The following is a 17,129-nucleotide window of genomic DNA, read 5'->3' as shown; positions in this document are numbered from 1 at the left end:
CTGATATAGTGGACACCGACTTATAAAAAACATTTAAAGTATACTACGCAGCTGAGCTTATACGTAGAAGTTTCATTGTTGGAAACAACTACATACATCCTCACCTACTATATTACTTTTGATTCAGTGAGACTTTGAAAACAATGGCATTTAAATCATGTAACCATCCGATAGAAATATACATAAGTTCTTTCCCATTAAGACTCTTATGCATACTAATGCGTCTAGCAAAACTACTCATAATATAAAAACATACACTCATAAAAACAATGATATACATGCTCATGTAAGTTTTTGTTTGTATTCCTTTGGGGCGTAGGTCCCCCAATATTAATTCATATGTATGTTCAAATGGGGCATAGGTCCCCTTGGGGCGTAGGTCCCCCAATAGTTCATTTATGCGTTCATGTTTCATGCTCAATGCTCATGCTTGAATACTATACATTTAATTTCATGGTCATGCTTTTAACACATGCTTTCTTTATAAAACATAAACAATCCAACATATCATTTCTTAGACAATTTGCATAACTTAAATCTCCAACTTATACTCACTCTAAAATCACATATCATATTCATACTTCAAAACATCATCATAATTTCAATATACTCAAAAGTATTCAAATCATCCAAAACAGATCATAATCAACATATAGTTGGTTTCGGTTTGTAAAACAATATATATTTTGTAATTCATCATATATGGAAATAATACTTCTCAGTGAATAGAATACTCACCTTGACCGCACAGGACTTATGACTCGAATACTCTCCCGCGGATTCTAGTTACTCGAATTCTATATTGGAGAACCAAATGAACTATTCTCCAATTCGGACACATTCTTGCAAACATTTATGACATTAGAGTATGCTATTGAACTCTATACTCTATGACACATAAGCTACCCACTTGCTCACACGTCGCGTTACCCGATCTCTAGAACTAATTAAGTTCTTTTAACTACTATTAGGTCAATCCTCGCTTATAGGTTCATATTTTATCACGCTTATTATCTTTAAGATACTTCTATTATTTTATTTACTTATTTATTATTATTATATTACATTATCATTATTTATCTCTTTTTGTAACACGTTACTTATTTATTAGGTTAATAATGTGTATTTGACTCATATACATATACATATACATACATATATGCATACAACGCTTAACAAGCTTAAACCTAATCCGATGATACATTAAAATACTTAGTATACATGGATTGGTGAATTAGTTACTAAGTTACCTTGTTATCATTATTCATTATTAAGCTTTATATATCAAATGCTTATTAAGCTTAAGCCTAATTCAATAATACACTTAAGTACTTTTTATACTTATGAATAAGTGCATTAGTTATTTGATTACTACTCTAAATGGATTTAAAGCCTATTTATATATTTTCTTAATATTACTAATTTATATTTGTTGTCTTAGGGTTATTTTAGGTTATTTAAAACTCTATAACATTCTTATCTTAAACCTTATATTTAATACTTAATCCTTATTTGGTATATTGATTTAATAACTCATATTGGATTAGATTATAATTCCATTTGTAACATATCCGTTTACTAAAGCTTGAAGCATATACATAGACTTCTAAACTAGGTATTATACATTTTGTTATTAGTTCATATCTCTTAGGAATTCTACTTAATATTAGTTATGTTAATATTTTAATATCTAACTCGTTATCTATGTTTATTTAACTAACTCGATTATCAATTCTTGTATTTATTTTACATTAAGTTATTTACTTATTTTATCCCCTTATTCCCTTATTACACTTTACTTTTATTTATTCTTTTCTTTAACTATTTTATTTTTATTTTCATTCTATTAGACACCTCGATCAATAACCTATTCTCTATTTCAAACCAACACATTAACTTCAAACTCTTTGACTCTTTTCTAACAAACCAATCTAGCCAAGCAAAACACCCTTAAAAACACCCATCATTCATCCTTGATGTTCATTCCTTGTATTTCTTCTATACTTGTTTTCTATTCAAGATTATCCTACCTAACCCTCTCTTATTCACGAACAATTACCAATAGCCACAATCATGCCTAAGGATCATCCCACACCAAAATCTTCATCCACATAAAGTCATTTAGCCCATACGAGTCTCAACTTATCAAAACAACTCTTCCTTTTCTACAAAAATCACATAGCAATACACTTTAAATTCCATGCCAATATATAACTAACCCTACACTAAATCAAAACTCTCAAAACTCTATATATTAATAAATCTAATAAAACACTTCAAAGATCAACTATAATTTAATCTCTTGATTTGTAAACAAACAACAATTAGTTTAAATCGAGCCAAAACAACTAAACTATCAAGACTTCAACACTCAAAGGAACACCTAAAAATCAACTCTAATCCATCAACAAAATCTAGAATTTCATCAACATACCTAACAATTTTCATCACGAAAATGATACCCATTTCGCTACCATAAAACCACTCCAACCCAAAAATCACCTAAACCGATAATCCATAAAAATTAAGCTTCAAAAATCCATTGATTTGGCCAACCACATCCTAGAATCACACAACCCATAAATTTCTACATAAAATCAATCTACTAAAATCCACAAAACCAACACTCATACGGCTACAATGGAAGACAAAAGAAATTAACAAAACACTACAAAACCTAGAAGTTCCATAATACTCAATCGATTCTAACAAAAAAGAAATCAAAACGCCAAACGAATTTCCGATACCCATATGATTTCTCTATTGAAAATAATTCCAAAACAAGCTAAAAATGGAAATCAAGGCCTTACCTACTAAAAAACGAGCTTCTCCTTATTTGGGCACCGAGAAAAACATCGAAAACGCTCCTTGGCTCCACCGACGTCGACGTCGACATCTCCAAGCCACTCCAAAAATTGGACCTCTCGTTCTCTCACTCGGTGAATCTCTCCCTCAAACTCGATCATCTCTGACTCACACTCGATCTCTCTCATGGTTCTGTTCGATCAAGTGGAAGAGGAGAGGAAGAAGGGAGAAGAAGAGAAGAAGAAAGCGTGAAAAGAAGAGAGAAAGAAGAAAGAGATATAATTGAGGGCCACTCCCACATACCACTTCTTACCACCTCCCTTACGTGGCATGTGCTTTTTATTATTTAAAAAAAAAAATAGAAGAAACCTTAAACTCTAATTTCCCCCCACCCCACCCCAATTCCCACCCCCCCTATGCTAAAACCCCTCTCCTCTCTCTCTCAACTCTCTCTCTCTCTCTTGCTAGCTCGCTCGCCGGCCAACCGTCCCTCTCCAGCTGCTCGCTCGCTCGCTCTCCGGCTGGCCGTCCATTTCCTCTCCTTTTTTCAGTGGTTTCTCTATCTCTGGCAGCCTCTTTGGCGGCATTCTTTGTCTCTTGCAGTGGAATCCATCTCCGGCAAGGTTTGTTTGTACTCTCTTTCTCCCTCTGCTCTTGTTTGCAAGTTCATCTTAATATTTAGCTTAACTCTTGTGCACATAGCAAACTTGGCCATTCTCTCTGTGCCTTTCACTTTTTCCTAGTCTTGTGGTTTTTTTGTTGTTTCTTAGAGATTTTTTTTTCTCTTTGTTGAGTGTTGGTTGCAATTTTGTAGCTGTTGATTTGCGTTTTGGTGTTTAGAGCTTTTTGCTCTTGTCTTGTTGCTGGTTGGAAGAGTTGTTTGTTTCTTTACTATTTTAATAATAGTTTCATTTATTCATTAAAAAAAAAAAGTTCATCTTAATTGTGTGTGTTAGAATAAATTTGTTAGTGTTACTTGATTGTGTCATTTTGATTGTTAGGAAGTGATTAGACAACTCTTGAGTTCATGAAATTAGTTTAACATAATTTGATTTTTTTTTTTTTTTTTTGTTAGTTTAGCATAAGCTGATTTATAGCATCCTTGTTATATCCAACTAAACTATACTAAATACAATGTAAGCATTTTTTTTCCAAAATTAATACTTTTAGCTCTAGGTTATGCCTTCTTGGTGATACAAATCTGCAAGTGAACTAAGTCGGTCCAATTACAAACATGTTTTAAGTAGTGGTTGTAGCCTGAAATTCTTTGATAGCCATTCTAACTATTCTGACAGCAATATTATAGTGTTTCGCATTTAGATCCTGTTTGGGACTGTGTTCATATTGATTATGTATTTTCTGTATATATATAGTATGTCTAGCTTTATATAGTATAGCACCTTTTTTTTTTTTTTTTTTAATGCTTGTTTATGTTGGAAAATATAACTATATAGCACTTTCTTAAATGGACTCTACAAGCTCAAGCTTCGATAGCAAGGGTGAAGTTGAACCCCCTGTATACACATATTCCAAATGACGATGCTTTAACCCACCAAGATGGCCTTGAAAGTGGTTAGGCTCTTCACTTTTTTTGGGTTGTAATTGTGCTTCCAAGATGGGTTTTTTTTTTTTTATTATTATTATTATTTTATTATTATTATTATTATTTCTAACTTGTATCCTTTTTTGGATAGATGTGAGTGAAACAATTGCTGAATTACCAGAACCATTGACGCTTAGTTTGGACGAAGAGTTGAATAACAAGGAAGATAGTGTTGTATTATTGAAGATGATTAATGGGGATGAAAAAGTTGAAGAACCTAAACCATTTATGACATTTACTTCAGAAGAAGAAGTGAGAACATATTATAGGAAGTTTGCTAAGCAGGTTGGTTTTGGTGAGCTAACAAGAAACACGAAAAAAATGAAGGGTGAACGAAGATACCTAATCCTTATATGTACTCGTGGACGCCTAGAACCAACAAGCTCAAGAAATAGTTCGAAGCCAACTCCAACAACTAATAGAATGGGGTGTCGTGCTAGGATTTGTGCGTCAAAATGTGATGATGGAACTTGGTTTTTGAGTAAAGTTGTGCTTGAGCATAATCATCAACTAAGCCTGGGTAAAGCAAGATTTTTTAGATACAATAAGACTATAAATGATGTTGCCAAAAGAAGACTTGAGCTAAATGATAGAGCAGGAATACTTCTGAGTAAGAATTTTAATTCATTGGTTGTCGAGAATGGGGGGTTTGAAAGCCTTTCCTTTGAAGAGAGAGATTGTAGAAATTTTATTAACAAGGCAAGAGAGCTTCTGCTTGGTAAAGGAGGTGCCCAAGCACTTTGTGATTACTTTAGTAGAATGCAAAAGAAGAACGATGGCTTCTATTATGTGATGGAGATGAATGATGAGTGTAGATTGCAAAATGTTTTTTGGGCTGATGCGCGAAGTAGGGTAGCATAGAAATTCTTCGATGATGTTGTTATGTTTGACACGACGTACTTGACTAATAGATATAACATGCCATTTGCTCCTTTTGTAGGAGTGAATCATCATGGTCAGTCTATACAGACACATTTGTGTGATTGTTTAAATCTTGGTTGGAGTGCATGAACAGCCAAGCTCCAAAAGCAATTATAACTGATCGGGATAGGGCTAAAAAAATGCAATTGCAATAGTTTTCCCTGAAACTCGACATAGATATTGTCTATAGCACATTATGAGAAAATTTCCTGAAAAGTTTGGAGCACATGCTAATTTCGATGGCATTAAGAGCGCCCTGGATACTTGTTTGTATGATTCTCAAACATGTGATGAATACGAGACAAATTGAAAAAATGTACTGGAGAGATCTTCACGATAATGCATGGATATGTGGGTTATATAGTGAGAAGATATTTTGGGTGCCGGCATACATGAAAGATACATTTTGGGCAGGAATGAGTATGACTCAACGAAGTGAAAGTATGAATTCATTTTTTGATCGTTACGTGCACTCACATACCACTTTGAAAGAATTTGTTGATCAATTTGATAGTGGTTTAAGAAGAATGGTCGAGAAGGAGAAAAATGCTGATTTTGATTCTTTTAATCGCACAATCCCATGTTCAAGCCTCTTATCTTTGGAGAAGCAGTTTCAAGATGTTTACACAAATGCAAAGTTCAAAGAAGTTCATGACCAGTTTGGGAAAGTTATGTATTGTAAGAATAAGGTGCTTAGAAGTGAAGGTGCGATGTCTACCTATGAAGTTATTGAATATGTTGTTGACTTCAATGAAGATGAATTGGAAGTGAAGTGCACTTGTGCTTTGTTTGAATTAAGAGGCATCTTGTGTAGGCATTCTATTTCTGTGTTAATGGCAAAGAATGTGAAAATGTTGCCATCAAGATATATTCTTGACAGATGGAGGAAGGATATAAAGCGAGAATACTCTATGATTAAGAGTAGTTATGATGATTTTGGTGATAACCCTAATGCCCAAATATATGACAAGCTCAAAAAGAATTTTGAAGGAGTATTGTTGCTCACATCAGGAAACGTAGAACGTTGTATGGATTTGATGAATGATGTTGATAAGTTGAGGGAGAAGTATAGTGCCTTAAAGCTGGCGCCAAGTCACTCTTCCCATCACATTTCAGTTATCACATCTTCTAGCTGTAATGAAGTCGGTCAAAGTAATAATAAGGTGCTTAGTCCAATTAAGGTTAAGCGTAAAGGAAAGCCACTGTCAAAGAGAAAGGTGCCGGTTATAGAAAAAGTGGCCAAGAAAGTGCCTACCGTAGAACAAGCGGCTAAGAAGTCCCAAGCATCAAGGAAGCCACCAAGTGACAACAATGCGAAACAGAAGAGACGAAAAAATCAAGTTGGTACATTTTTTTCCCTTATACTTAAAAACATGTATACTTCCTCAAATATAGATTTCAATTGCGTTTCGTTCAAAACACATTCAAACAACCATTTTTTTTTTTTTTTTTAATTATAGACCTCCAAAGCAACAAAAGATCAAGACACTGCATGTCAAACTTCATTGTCGTATCCTAGTCACGATCAAAGCGGTCATATAATTCATACTCAGGTGATTATTTATATTTCATGTACTTAATTGTATCTGTTCAATAGAAGTGGTTAGATTTTGATAGAAGTAGTTGAATTGAAATGTGTTTATGAGTTTTATAATTATTTGCTATTTCATGTACTTATGTAGGATTCCATCGCTTTAGCATCAACAATGGCTCAACCCTTAAGTAGTCACCATGAAATTGTTTTTTTTTAGGTATAGTTTACATGTATTTTTTTAATTCATTGTGTAGGCATTCCATTTATGTGGTTTCTCATATGTGCATTAGGCTCCTTTGTCGATTGATCTAATAAATGAGTTATCCATATTGATAAGCCAACAAAAATATGAAGAGGCTTTCACTGCAACCATACGAAGAGGTGATATGTCACTTCTAAGTTGGCTATGCTATAAGGTAAAGTTTTATATATTGTATTGTGTACGTTAGTTATTGAAATTTATTTATTTTAGACGCATGTTTATTGGAGTTGATATTTTCAGGTTAATCTGCAGTGGGTCTTGACTATGGATCCTCTCCCTTTGAGCCAAGTAGTGTTGCTTCACTTGTTGCGGCAATTAACCTATTGTATAAATATCAATTTTGCCCAAAAATTTGCTTGGATGACAGATGTTGCTAATGCCATAATCCCAACTGACCCATCAATTACAATGTATGTGCGACCCATCTATAATGAAGTACATGCCATACTCAACAATCCACGTAACTTGCCCACAATTACTGGTGCAGAGCTCGAAAGTTTCCGTATTTTGATGCAGGTCATTACTTCCATGTTGGGAAATCACGTATGATTTTTATGGAACAATGTAATAGTTGATTTTGTGGACATTTAGGTTACATTGTTATGAATCTCTCTTTTTGAATCTCTTTGTTATGGAGCAATGTAATAGTTAATTTTGTAGACATTTAGGTTCCATTGTTATGGATCTTTTTTTGGATCTCTTTGTTATGGAACAATGTAATAGTTGATTTTGTGGACATTTAGGTTCCATTGTTATGGATCTTTTTTTTTTTTTTTTCTTTTTTTTTTCTTTTTTTTTTTTCTCTCTTTGTTATGGAACAATGTAATAGTTGATTTTGTGAACATTTAGGTTCCATTGTTATTGATCTCTCTTTTTGGATCTCTTTGTTATGTAACAATGTAATAGTTAATTTTGTGGACATTTAGGTTCCATTGTTATGGATATCTCTTTTTGGATTTCGTTGTCATGGAACAATGTAATAGTTTATTTTGTGGATATTTAGGTTCCATTGTTATGCTCTTAAAAAAAGAGTTACGTTATTATGAATCTCTTTGTTATGAAGCAATGTAATAGTTGATTTTGTGAACATTTAAGTTCCATTGCTATGCTCTTCAAAAAAAAAAAAGTTCCATTGTGTTTATTGAGGTGGTCAAAGCAATCTAGAATCGATTTGACTAGAATAACAATGTTCTGAAAAGAACATTCAAAAGTGATTCGTTATGGGTCACTTAAAATACTTAAAAATTGAAAAAGAAATGAATCTATATATATTGTATCTACAAGTATTGCACATCACAAAAATTGCTCAAGGAATGCAAAATTAATTCCAAGTTATTTTTCTATAAAATCTACATGTAAAAAATAAAATAAAACAAGATGATCAAGCTAACCATAGTTAGCTCCTTGAAACATATAACAAATCAGGAGCATGCTCCCTCTCGCAAGAACTTTACATTCCCTTTTGCTAAAGCTAAAAAATATGACATGATGATATTGACGCTGTATGATCATTTTTACCATCTTGAAGATGTCACTTTCTTTTCTTCACCAACACGTTCCCTTTTCAATTTACAATTTTTCAACAACCAAAGAGAAATCCAAGGCTAGAAATTTTCCACACACATAAAATACATTCACCCATTCAGAATTTCCTTTCTTTTTAGAAATAAAGAAAGCTAAAACCTTCACCCAGTTCATTATCACATTTCACATTATAGGAAACATCATGAGGATGTCTCAACCCAATTCATTATGTTAAAAGTTACATTATAAGTCCTGAAAATAAAATAAACCCCACCAAACACATTAGTACAACACTCCAGTAAAGACTGGAATCAAGAGTTCCAAAAAGAACTACAAACAAGCTACAACACCAAGCAGCACAACCAGAAACTCAAAAACAATGAAAAAACAACATCAAAACCAGAAAACACTAGCTACACTTAGAATGGAACTTAGCTATCAATCTAGTCTTGACTTTCCATCTAATTCTAGCTACGAGCTGCTCCTCAGTCTTGGGTGTGCGATCAGGTAACAGGGCATTCCTCTGCAACCACAAATGATACACAGCAGCAAGATACAGTTTCCTGATACTCTTCTGCAGACTTTTACCTTGAAGCTCCTTAACAGACCATTGCATCACAAGCCTCTTTATTCCCAAAAAATACCTAGAAATCAAAATTGTAGCTACGAAATTGAATATGAAATGGAAATCGTGCGGCTTGTGATAAACTGGGGGAGAGGGAGGGGCTCGACCGGCGAGTGAGAGGGAGAGAGAGAGAGGGGGGGTGACGGTTTGGGGGAGGAAAAAAAATATGGGGGAGAGGAAAGGGCTCGATCGGCGAGCGAGAGGGAGAGAAAGAGGGGGGCGGTGGTTTGGGGGAGGAAAAAAAATTTGGGGGAGCGGAAAGGGCTTGACCGGTAAGCGAGAGGGGGGCAGCGGTTTGGGGGGGGGGGGGTGGATTTGAGCACAGAGAGAGAGGGAGAGAGAGAGAGGGGGGGGGGACGGCGGTTTGGGGGGGGGATTTGAGCAGAGAGAGAGAGGGAGAAATAGTACAAACAAACCTCGCCGGAGATGGATTCCGCTGTCAGAGGCAGAGAACGCCGCCAAAGAGGCTGCCGAAGATAGAGAAACTGGCGGAAAAATGAGAGGAAATGGCTCCTGGAGCTTCTAGAAGGTTCAAGGATACCTGTTTTGCGAATGGGTCTATTACAGGGGGAGATCAACGTGGCAGACGTTGGTAGCTTTTTGGACTATGCGAATTTTCTTTGCATGTGTGAGAATTTCTAGAACTTCTACAGATCACAGCTCGGACGGAAGCGATGATCGGGTTCCCTTTGCCCCGAATAGCTGAGTTGCTCGAGCTTTGCTTGACTGGACAGCCAAGGCCAAGAACACTTCAATCTAGCCAGACGCGTTGGCCATGGCCGAAGGCATCCGCCTCCTTTTGTTCCGGACAGCGACGACCGGTGCCGGTGGTATCCGAACGTGGAGTCTCATGACTACCCACATGGTGACCGGAAGCTTTGAATATCTGAAACATGGGTGGCATTTATAGGGTCATCATAGGCCGAAGAGCGAGTGATCAGCGAGCGGTCGGAGAGGGACGGTTGGCCGGCGAGCGAGCGAGCTAGAGAGAGAGAGTTGAGAGAGAGGGGAGAGGGGAGAGGGGTTTTAGCATGAGGCGGGGGAGGGGGGGGTTGGGGGGAAATTAGAGTTTCAGGTTTTTTTTTTTTTAAAAAAATATATATATATATATACACCTGCCTCGTAAGTGAGGTGGTGAGGAGTGGTATGTGGGGGTGGCGCCCAATCATTTCTCAAGAAGAAATGGGGGAAATGTGCGTGAGGGAGAAAGAGAGAGAGAGAAAAAGAAAAGAAAAGAAAAGAGATAGGGTGAGTGACACGTGGCGCAATCTGAGTGGTTGGGAGAAGATGGGGTAATCTTCTCTTAGCCAGTTAGGTGATGACACGTGGCAAGATAGGATTCTCTTTTAATTAAAGCCTCCAACTATTACAAATTATAGTAGGACCCCATCTTATTTTATTTCCATCATTTATTAATTAACATCTAACCCTACATTTATTTATTTACACTCAATCTATTCAATTAATTATTTATTCTATTAGAACCCATTATTATTATTACTCTAGTTTCTCTTATTTTAACCTAGACTTATTTTATTTTCTTAACATAAATATTATTACCTAAAATATAATTATTTACCCCATCTATTTAATAAATGTAATTTATTAATTGCTAAACTCCCAATTTATTTTCTTGGTCTTTATAGGTCGAGAGTAAGGGTGGTCGAACAGCTTCATAAGCGGGTTCGAAGCTTTCAAAGAGGGCGTACTTGTAGGTCATCCCGAGGTTGACGATTACAAATTTCCACTTCGAAGACTTCATTCATGACACCCGAGGAATACGAATACCCTACCCCCAGCGAGGCACATGTAGTACGAGATTATCCATCCCTCTTAATGATGCCTTCATTATGTTGTATGTGTTTGTTTTCTTTTACGTACCTTTTATAGCTTAGTCCCTTTAAGACACTGTTTTTAACGTTGTTTTGGAGTTGGCTTATTTTGGCATTGGCTTGTTTGACGAAGTTGCTTATTTCCCAGAATCATGGTTGTGTGCCCCATGGCATCAACACAGTAGTTAGGCATGTGTGCCACCTATGGTGTCAGCACAGTCATGATTGGATGAAGGAAGTGTCTTCACAATTTGGTATAGAATGTTCTATAGCCACACGCGCAAACCCTGAGTGCATGTGGGGTTGACTGTGCAATATTAGGCCAAGGGTAAAAGTTAGAATAGTTAGCCAGCAAAAATTAGAAAATACAGTACTTTATGTTAGAACATTATATTTTTTAGTATTTACAGGCGGTTTCCTTAGGCAAAATCATGTTTGGTAAGAGGATATTCCTACTCATATTTTTCCTATTGTACTTAGGGAGCAAGTTCTCCCTAGCTAGACCCTAATTTGAGTCAGTTTTTATCAATGAAGATGGTATCCTGATTTGTTCAAAAAAAAAAAAAAAAAAGTTATTAGTATTTATTATGCAAGCAATTTAGAAACGACAGTTTTTATGTTATTTTATTTAGAAAGTTTTCTCATGGCATATTTTGCGGTAAACTCATAATGCTAATACTCTTTTGTTCAACAAAAGAGAGATTTTGTCAGAGTAAAATATGGCTCACATCACTCATTGTTTCGATTGAATTTTACTTGTTAAGTCATGGACTCACCCTTCCGCCTATAATGATAATTACAAAGAATAAAAGAGTAAAACCAACGAAAGAGTTATTGGGGTGGCAAAGGAATAGTAATTCAAGTTATTTCAGTAGTCAAGTGAGGCATTTAAATAGCTATATATAGTTAAGTACTGCAAATTTGTAAATAGACATAATGATATGTAATGTTACATAATTTATGAGAAATGTTGACCTATATTTTATGGATTGGATAAGCCTATGTAATATTTATTGTTCTCTGGGAATTTAGAAACTCTGGTCTATTGATGCAATGAGAAAAGTTTTAAATTTTTCGCTACTCAGACTTTTGTATAACGGGAATTATGATATTTTTCACTGCGTAATTAAGGTCACATGTAGTTAGTAGCGCCTTTAGTTAGGTAAGATTTTTGGAGCGTTACAACAGACCATATAGGTGTAGTCAAAACAAAATGTGAATTAATTCTTAGCAGAGGAACACCTTGGACTGCTTCAAGAATTAATGCCTTCTTTGTCTGCAATATTGTACTAAACGATGATCTCAAAAGCTTAATAAAACAGTATAGTGAATCAAAACATACTCTCTAAGAGAGCGATCGAAGAAGGGGATGAGAGCGAGAGAGATCCGAAGTTGTTACGCCATAATTAGGGTTTGTAAATACTAGTAAAAGCTGAAAATGCGAAGGAGGCGACAACCAAAAAAACTTAACTTGAACAAAAGAAGTCTAGTTTTTTTTTTTTTGTACCAAATCCTCATATTGAAGAAAATCATCCTCGAGAACTAGATTTTGGCCTAAAAATCAGGCTATTGTACCTAATCCAAAGCCATCCTATCCTCTGCACTAGATTTTGACCTACAAAATCGTGTGAAAATCATGGCTCAGATATGAAGTCTAATACCCTGTTCCAAATCAGGATTAAGAACGCCTTAATAAAGGCTTAAGAGATAATAATTAAGGTGAAATTGGGTATGAAGTTTCAAAATGGGAGCAAATGAGATTTTAAACACTTCGAAAAAAAAATTGCTCGGAGATTGTTCGAATCATATCATATCATATATATATATAATAGAGGAACCAGTAGGAGGAATGCATAATATTGTGACAAGTGGCATTTTATTATTCAGACAAGTGTCAATCATGTGTTTAGTTATCAATTCAACTGCTTCTCATTGAAAAAAAAAAAAAAAAAAAACCGCTTCCCAAAACTGCAACAAAGGAATGCGTATTAGTTAAGTTTAACTTTTAAACATTTAGTTTGCCTATAAAAAAAAAAAACGGTTGTTTCAAATAACTGAAGCGGTTATTTCTTACAATATTTAAAGGCAAAAAGGCTCATAGCAGTTACATAACCACTCTATACAACAACATAGCAGTTACAAAACACTCTATACAACGAAAAACTGTTGGCTTCCTATTGCTATCTTACTATCTTAGCATCCGATCTATCAAAAGGTACTCTCTCTGTTTCTTCATCGTGAGTTTTCTTTGTTTGTAGATTATGAGTATCATATGTAAATGATTATATGATTATTTATTTTTATTAACTTAATTTGTAATTTGTTGTGTTCTTGCATATGATTTTTTGTAAAAACTATTCGATCATCTTCTTCCTACTGTCTTCTTTGAAAACACATTGTAGAACGACAGAAAAATGTTGTAGAGGTTTAATTGCAGTTCTTATTTCAGAACAAAATATCAAAATTACCTAATAAAAAAATAAGCATCTACAAAATCACACTGTACAACGAAAAATCGTTTGCTTCCCATTGCTTCCCATTCTCTCTGTTTGTAGATTGTTAGTTTTCTCTGTTCGTAGATTGTGAGGATCATACGTATTTTAAGATTATAAGATTATTTGTTTTTTAAAAAAAAAAATTATTTTTTTATTTTTTGTGTTCTTGCATATGATTTTCGGTTGTTATCTTTGTTACCAAACCAAGAAATTTAGCGAATTCATAACCATTCGTTCATCTTCTTCCTACTGCCTTTTTTTAAAAAATAATCCCCTTCATTGGGTTAGGACTTCAAAATTCTTGAAAACACATTGCAGAACGATAGAAAATGTTGTTGAGATTTAGTTGCAGTTCTTATTTTGGAACAAAAGATCAAAATTACTCGACCAAAAAACAAGCATCTATAACCGCGAAAAAAAAAAAAAAAAAGGAAAAAGAAGAAGAAAAGACTAAGATAAATGATCCTCACTTGCTGTCGTTTCAGTCCATTTTCTCAAAGAAGGTCGCCGGGTCAGCCGTTGTTTTTACAGATCGGAGAGAATCTTCGCCTTCCCGTCGAACTGAAATTCAAAACCAACCGTAACAGAAAGAGCTCTTTCTCTCCTTCCTGCCAATACCATGTGCACCGTTGGTCTTTCTATTTTTATTTGCTTCTCATCATTTTATTTCTGGCCTTGAGACGTGCGCATGTCAGTGACGTAGACAGCAGATAATCAGCCCAACGTCTCTATGCACCATAAAAAAAATTGAGTAAAATTCATATTTTCCATTTTGCCCTTCTCTCATGTAAGAGAGGTTGGAATTCGTTTGTTGGATGAAATTTTGGAGAGAAAGGGCATTTTTAGGATGAAATTTTGGCTTACGATTCTCGACTTTTGAAAACACTCAAAGCTTAGCACGATGAGGTCTTATCACTGCCTCTCGCCCAGTTATTCATTTTTATATGAATAAAAAAATTCTTGCTTTTCGAGGAAACTACTGGAGTATCCTTTAAATCAATTGATACAAAGGGAAGGTTCTTTTACTTTGTTCGACTCCATGGCAAACTCAAGAAGAATCTAGACGTACCTTTTATTATTTTTTAATTATTTTTTTGGATTACAAGAAATGGCATCTTAAATTTGTTTTTGTTTTGGTTTTAAGATATTTTTGTCAAAAGCTTTTATTATACGTAGTTGCTGCATCTGCAAGACCAACTCCAACGCCTAACAACTTCTGCTATAATTCCTTTTGTATATATATATATATATATATATAATAATCCTAACTATAATCATTCATGTTCTACCTAATATTAATACATGCTTAAAGCACTACAAATAACAAAAAAGCTTTCAATCACAAAATCAAACACATTTTATATCCCACAAATTGCACAATGTTCTCTGTTTGTTTCATCACGATAGAGAGACCGAGAAATTATGTTTAGATTTTTTAAAGTTAATTCCTGAAATTATGCTTAGAATACTCGGAATTTATGTTTAGGAAGTTTGTAATTAGGTTTTAAACTTTGGTAATTTCATCATATTTAGAAGTACAATTTTCTTTAAACAAAAGAAAAATTACGTAAATTTGTTAATTCATTGGAAAAGTTCAATGGCTTAAGGCTCTTCAAAATTGTCCACTGAGTCACTCACTGCATAGTTTGGACAATGGTGTAGGCAATGTGTTCTCATATAATAGAAATTATGGTATTAGGGGAAAAAAAAAAATTAATTTATTTGTAGCATTTATTTTAAAATTTTCACTTAGCTGTTATTTTTTATTTTTCCTTTATCCTGTGATTCATTTTTTAGACAAACCACCATATTATGTATAATGACTTTTGAATTAATGTTTAAAATTATTAAATATAGGTGATCTCTCCGATTCTCTCTAAAAATAGTTTGCAAGAAACGTGAAGCTGGCCACATTCTCTTTCTTCAAATTAAAGTAAGTTCCTCTTCAAACTATTTTATTTGACTTCACAAAGGAAGAGTCTAAATACTCTATTTCTTTCTCTTCTACTTGAACATGCTATTGGTATAAATGTCGTCACATTTTTAAATTTTTCCTAAACTGCTATTTCTTCCTTCTCCTGTACTTAATTTTTAGTCAAGTCACCATATTATTTATAATGTCTTTTGAATTAATGTTTAAAAATACTTAATATAGGTGATCTCTCCAATTCTCTCTCAAAATAGGCATTTAAACTTTTTATTTTTGAATTCATTATTGTAATCAGAATTACACTATTTAGTTTTTAAACCAATTGAATGTTTAAACATCGCATTTGTCTGTCTATTCCTTTCTGTTACTACTACGGGAATAAATATTTTAACATATTTAAATTTATATGAATTTAGTTTTGTTGGATAGATAGAAAATGACTATCACATTTGGCACATTAAATTTGTAAATTTAAAAGAATGCATATACAACCAATATTATGAAAGTCTACATATATATAAGAAGGATTGGGTGTGCTTGATGATGGCTATTATTAAAATATAAAATACAATAAAAATTAGTTTATAAAATGGATAATTATTTGTTTGTTAGTCTTTATCCAGTTCTTTTTGTTTTACACTATTTTGTGCATTACAATATTATGTAATTGTTCTCTTGAATTAAATTTAGTAAATGTAAATATTCAATACATGTGATTTCTTTTGCTTAATTTGAAAATAATTTGCAATAATCGTGCATATTCTTAAATAATTTAAAGTCGTGTGTCTATACTTTTTTTAGTTTACGTCATTCAATTTTCATATCACAAATTAAGCAGAATATGTACGTTGATAATTATATAATTTAGTAATATATATAATGTTTTGTGAGTTACAGTTACCTTGATATTGCCCTTCATTTTGAAGGTACAATTTATATGATAATAAGAAAACAATATTCATAATATTTCGCTTCATGTTTGGTAGTTTATAAATTGTTAATATTCATTATTTGATTACGGTTAGTGTGCGATTTTCTTTAGTTGAAATGATTTTCTATTGGGTTCCTTTAATCTATATTTTGGAATGCAGCATGACAGACAAACATCATAAGAAAGATGAACGAGATCCCAACGGACGCTTACTCAGTCTGGTACGCTGGGCGTGTCGCGAGAAATATGAAGTCCTCCGTTTGCGTCCTTTCATGGTGAGGACTCCCAGCGTCAGTCGTGGGAGGGGACGATGTGTTCAGGTACATCGAGAAGGGATATCAGACAGGGGACTCGCTCATGCGTGCGCGTCTGATCCTAAGAGGGCAACATCACTAAGTCGCTACCAACACTTGCATCAAACTCCTGAAGTTATTAATTTTTACCACATGATTGATTTGGAGTGTCTGGAAGAGATAAATGCACCACCGCCTGAGTCCTCCGACAATGAGGACGATCATGCTTGACATATTTCAATTTGTCTATTATAAATTCTCAAATTTCATGTTTATAGACTTGATAAATTTTATGTAGCATTTTAATACAGGTTATCCAATTTGTAAATATTGAATACAAGTTATTCTAATTATGTGAGTGTACTATTTTGTTC

At 34.1% G+C, this 17,129-nt stretch overlaps 1 long non-coding RNA gene across 1 annotated transcript; it reads left to right on the top strand.

Moving 5' to 3' along the window:
- The first annotated feature begins 15,426 nt into the window (after positions 1-15,426).
- Positions 15,427-17,129, top strand: LOC133862534 (uncharacterized). Its single transcript, XR_009899239.1, has 2 exons — positions 15,427-15,534; positions 16,623-17,129. It is a non-coding gene; the product is annotated as an uncharacterized LOC133862534 (long non-coding RNA).

Source organism: Alnus glutinosa, chromosome 3 (assembly GCF_958979055.1).
Source record: "Alnus glutinosa chromosome 3, dhAlnGlut1.1, whole genome shotgun sequence".
Classification (NCBI taxonomy): Eukaryota; Viridiplantae; Streptophyta; class Magnoliopsida; order Fagales; family Betulaceae; genus Alnus; species Alnus glutinosa.
Note: the sequence above shows the minus strand (reverse complement) of the source record. Positions and strands in the feature narration are given on the sequence as shown.